Source organism: Astatotilapia calliptera, chromosome 3 (genome assembly GCF_900246225.1).
Source record: "Astatotilapia calliptera chromosome 3, fAstCal1.2, whole genome shotgun sequence".
Lineage (NCBI taxonomy): Eukaryota > Metazoa > Chordata > Actinopteri > Cichliformes > Cichlidae > Astatotilapia > Astatotilapia calliptera.
The window spans coordinates 46,606,243-46,611,700 of record NC_039304.1 but is presented as its reverse complement, the minus strand read 5'-3'; the positions used below and the strand labels follow the sequence as shown (position 1 = coordinate 46,611,700).

Below are 5,458 nucleotides of genomic sequence, written 5' to 3'. Positions count from 1 at the left end.
TGAGACTCCCACTCTGCATCCACTGGGCCATTGGCCTCTTATTGTCTTACATTTACGTTTAAGGTGGAGAGTCTCCTGCTTCTAAATTTATAACAATTATGAGTTTTTCTTAAAGGTACAAGCATCATCATCAGCAACCCCCCCAACTGTAGCTTCCTGTCTCCTTTTATGACACCAGACCATAAATTCCTTTCTCTCTACACAATTACACACGCTCTCAGGCCTACAGCTAAGCCAAACTGAAACACAGAGACAAATCCTTTCCTATTCCTGTGATCTAAACAAATTTAACACATTACATTCTAATAATTATTTTCTTGTACTCACATAAGCTATCGTCATTGAACTCCATGTTAGTGTTTAAAGTCCAACGTCTCCCTCTAGTGGCCAAATATAAACCATGTGTGAGGATGGTGTTCATGTAAAATGTGAATCATAGTGTTCCAGTCAGTCATCAGTGTGTCTCTGCACAGCTGTAATTAAAATGTGTTCAGAGGGCCTCAGTGTCTGAATGGTTCCAGTTCAGCTCCATAACAGCAGCGTCCCTGGTTTGATTCCTGTTTCAGCTCATATCTGCCTCTCTCACTGAGGGGACGTCCACTACATGGACATGGATTTGTTCATCAACCAAACTACAGATCACTGAGAGCAGAGGACATTTAAATTATTGATTGTGTTTCAGAGAAATCTACTGTAGTGTGTAAAACTCTAGTCCCGACTTCTGTGTTTGAACCAATAGAAAGCTGGTGCTCAGAGGAAGAGGGCGGGCTTTACATGGTGTCAGTGAGAGAAATGAAAAAAAGCTCAAATGAGTGAGAAGGACGATGAAGGAAACATCTGTGCTGTGTCTGCTCTGTAAGTAGAATCTCTGTGTTTGTTTGAATTCTTGTACTTTGACTGTCTGCTCTCCTGATAACTGATGATGGAGGAGAAGACATGAAAAACAAATCAGGCTGAATTCAAGTTCAAAACACCACGAGGACCAACTGCAGGTCTGAACTGACTCTTTATCTTTGCTCAGGAGTCGAGGAAACACAGCAGGCAGTGAAAAGATCAAATCATTCACTCATTATATCAACACAGCTGCACAGTGGACACATGACTTTAGAGGGTTATTTAAAAGTAGTGAACATTTTGTAAATTTTCTACACTGTCATTTCATATCAAGAAGCACTTTCATCTGACTTTTATTGCTAGAGTTGCTCAATGCGACCAGAGGAAATTTGAGTTTCAGGGGCAGGGTGGATAAATATTCAGTTACATAACAAGTAATGAGAATATATTTCCACAATTTTAGGATTTTACCAGTCTGTTTCTTTGAAACAATTCAAAGTTCAAAAAAAAAGAAACACTGAAAAAAAAAAAAAACAGGACACGCAGTGTTAAGTGACAAGTAGCTAACCTTTTCTCCAAGAAAATCGAAAAAGTTAGTTTCCCACTCACTGCATTTGAACCAATAGAAAGCTGGTGCTCAGAGGAAGAGGGCGGGCTTTACTTGGTGTCAGTGACAGAAATGAAAAAAAGCTCAAATGAGTGAGAAGGACGATGAAGGAAACATCTGTGCTGTGTCTGCTCTGTAAGTAGAATCTCTGTGTTTGTTTGAATTCTTGTACTTTGACTGTCTGCTCTCCTGATAACTGATGATGGAGGAGAAGACATGAAAAACAAATCAGGCTGAATTCAAGTTCAAAACACCACGAGGACCAACTGCAGGTCTGAACTGACTCTTTATCTTTGCTCAGGAGTCGAGGAAACACAGCAGGCAGTGAAAAGATCAAATCATTCACTCATTATATCAACACAGCTAGACAGTGGACACATGACTTTACTGTGTTATTTAAATGTAGCGGTTGTGTGTATAGTCAAAGTTTAGTCACTGTGCATGATAATTAGTGAGTGTTGATTTTACATAAAAACTTGGGTAGAGGAGAATCAAAAGGACAAAACTGTCTCAATACTTTCATGTCAGTAACGAAGTTTCTCCAAAAATTTTTAGATGTTGTGAGATTTGGTAATAAACGGAGTATACATTATATCTAATAGTACAAGTGTCACAGAGCTGCAGTGGTTAATGTCTGTATGTTTTCCCCCACAGTCCAAAGACACGTTTAGTTAACTGGTAATTCTGAACTGGTGTGAAAGTCAGTCCGTCTGTGTTACTCTGTAATTACCTGTAGTCATGTTAAAACAGCTGAGATAGATTCCTAAATTTTAAAAATTGGTAAAGAAAATTGAAGGATTGATTCTACCAAATGTCTTTTAGCTTCAGGCACTTTTTATTTAGTCTTTTGTCAGAGAGAGACGAGTTTGTGTGTTTGTCAGCTGTTTGTGTGGAGTTGTTCTTTATGTTCACCTCAAATCAACCTGAGTGTCATTTCTCTTTAGTTCTGATCTCACTGCTGAGCTGCACAACAAACCAAGGTCAGTAACCTTCTTCTGTCACAGTTTAAACCTGAGAAAAGCTCACTGATATGACCTGATTGGGGTCATGTTACAGAATTAAGTAAAACATGCTTGTGTCAGACAAAAGCAACCAAGCAACAATTGTTTTTTTTTGTTTTTTTTTTCATTTTAACCCTCACAGCTCGTCTGACTGTGAGTCCCAGCAGCTCTCAGTTCTTTAAAGGAGACTTTGTGTCTCTGAACTGTGAGGAGGACGACAGCTCTGCTGGATGGACTCTGAGGAGAAACACAAGCAAAGGACAGATGAGTCAGTGTAGAGATGGGTGGGGAGAAGTAAATGGTTCTACGTGTAAGCTCAGTATAACAGCACCTCATGACAGTGGAGTTTACTGGTGTGAGTCCAGAGAGGGTCCCATCAGTAACATGGTTAACCTGACAGTCACTGGTAAGCTGAGTGTGTGGAGTTAGTGTTGATGAAGCTGTGTGTAAATGGATGAAATGCTGTAGTTTGTCTCTGTGTTGAGGTGGATCAGTGATCCTGCAGAGTCCTGTCCTCCCTGTGATGGAGGGAGATGACGTCACTCTGCTCTGTAAAACAAAGACCACTCCCTCCAACCTCCCAGCTGCTTTCTATAAAGATGGCTCCCTCATCAGGAAGCAGCCTACAGGTCACATGACCATCCAGCATGTTTCCAGGTCTGATGAAGGCCTCTACAAGTGTGACATCAGCGGTCATGGAGAGTCTCCATCCAGCTGGATCACTGTCACAGGTGACACACTCACCTGTCTGTGTTTCTGCAGCTTTCAACATTCACAATGTGACGACAACTTAATGACTGTGTTTGCTTTATTTTAGGGGAACACACCACCACACCTCCACCTACATCCACCTCTCCTCCATCACTCTCTCCTCCTGTTCTCGCTGTGTTGTCATGTGTTGGATTAGTCTGTGTTTTGGTTCTACTGGTGTTACTGGTTCTGCTGGTGAGACGATGTGTTCATAGGAAACCTGAAGGTGAGACTCAGACTTCGTGATCTTTCATTTTCGAATTTGTTTAGTAGAATAAAGTTCAAACTAATTATGATCACAGTAACTTTCTTGAATGTGACCTTTTTTTAGCTATTTAACTTATATTATTGTTTATTTTGGATCATTTCAATAGATCAAGAAGAAACTGAAGAAGATGAAATCATCACTCATGTCATGTACTCTTTTGTCAAAACACCAAATTATCAACAGCCAATCACACAAAACAGAGGTAGTACTTTGAAACATATACAACATAACTGAGATGTTAAATTTGCTTCTAGAAGGACTTTTGTGCAGCTTTACATTGTGAAAATAGATAAGGAAAATAGAATAGTTGTGTATTATGTTATAGTCATGAAGACTGTTGCTGACTTTGATGGATTATGAGGACATATAGAATCAGAGGGATGATCAGAAGTTTAAAAATGTTTGCCTGATCAAAAGCTAAAATCACAATATTTAAGTTTAACTCTGTACTTACTGAGTGTTGTTCACTGTGAGCTGGACTGTGTTTGTGGTCTGTGGTTAACTGAAGCTAACAGCTCTGCAGTCATCCAGCATCCTGTTTCTGATAGAAAGAAACACTTCAGCTGCAGGTGTTTCAACACAGAGCTGCTCATTTTAAAATACGAAGGATCGTGGAGACATATTTTGAAAAAGTATTTCAATAAAACCTAATTTTGGAGTTTCTGTAGCATTCTGACATGTTTAACATTCATCTTGAAGATGATTTTAGTTAACTGTAGTTGTAGCCTGAAGCTGATGAGACTTCTCACTGCAGTGTGTTCCGATCTGGCCAATGAGAGTGTTCATGTTGTGAGAACATGTTTGCTCTGTGGTTAAAGGTGTCAGACTGCACTGAAAGAAAGCATACATTCATATCACATAAGTAGTTCTTCGTGGTCACTTTGTGTATCACAGGTATTTATAAGTCTGTAAAAAGGTGTTGTTGTGTATAACAATCATCCCAAAGTCCCTTTATAATGGAACATTACAAATAACCAAAAACCAGTACTGTTGCAGTTTTATCTTCAGTAACCTTAATGTGTTTTATTCTGCAGACGCTGATCTAGCTGCAATTTCTCCAGCTGTGAGAACTGAAGAAGTCATGAAACAAACAACCATCAGACCAAGGAGACCCAGGTACAGCTACTTTGTATCTTTAACTGTAGACAGATGCAAGCTAGCTGATGATCAGTGGAACAACTTTCCTAAAAGCTGCTACTCTGCAGCTGTAACTTTCATACAATTTGAAAGCCTCGTGCTAAAAACAGATTCAAGTCCCAACAGCTCTGCTGCGGCTTCGTTCACATACTAATGTTACCCTTGTTTATGCTTCAGCATTAATTATGCAGCCTGACATAATTTAGGGGTTGAGATATTCACTGTAGAAAAACCACCAGGAACATTTGAGATTTCCCAGAATCCTTTTCAACTAATGTCCCTCAAAAAGCAACCGCCCCCTAGTTTCCAAATTTGTGTAACAATCAACAAAAAAATAATCTTAAAATTGTGTGTTTGTGTTCAGACATTAAACCAGAGCCAGATGTCGTCTACTCTTCACTGAAGTAGTCCACCAGTCCAACCACTGACGTCCAGCTGCTGGTCTCTAACTGGTCCCCCCAGCACCTCAGACCAGAGGACATCCACATGCTGTTATTTTTCTTTGTCTTTTTCTCATTTAGAATATTACAATTCAAAAATCACAAATATGTATTTTTAACTGGAGTTTTAAAAGTGTTTTTCCTGCAAAATCAACAATGAAAATATAAATGTGTTAATGTTTCTTATGGCCACAGTAAGTTCCCTGTTATTTATATTCAAAAATATGTCTCAGACCATCGTTTGTATTTCCCCATCAACAATTTAGTTTCTCTGCCTTAATAAAATTTTATTCTTTCTTATTTTCCACGTGTGGTTTTGTGGGTCTCACTAAGATGTCAGATGGAAAATTTGACTTCTTCCGGTTTGGTTGTGGCTAAAAAGAAAAAAAGAAGCATTAAACCACAGCAACAAAAACAATTT

The 5,458-nt window shown here is 39.1% G+C and overlaps 1 long non-coding RNA gene across 1 annotated transcript; it reads left to right on the top strand.

The window, feature by feature from the left end:
- Window positions 1-3,404: 3,404 nt before the first annotated feature.
- Window positions 3,405-5,130, top strand: LOC113011279 (uncharacterized). Its single transcript, XR_003270507.1, has 4 exons — window positions 3,405-3,418; window positions 3,567-3,662; window positions 4,495-4,576; window positions 4,962-5,130. It is a non-coding gene; the product is annotated as an uncharacterized LOC113011279 (long non-coding RNA).
- The last annotated feature ends 328 nt before the right edge of the window (window positions 5,131-5,458 follow it).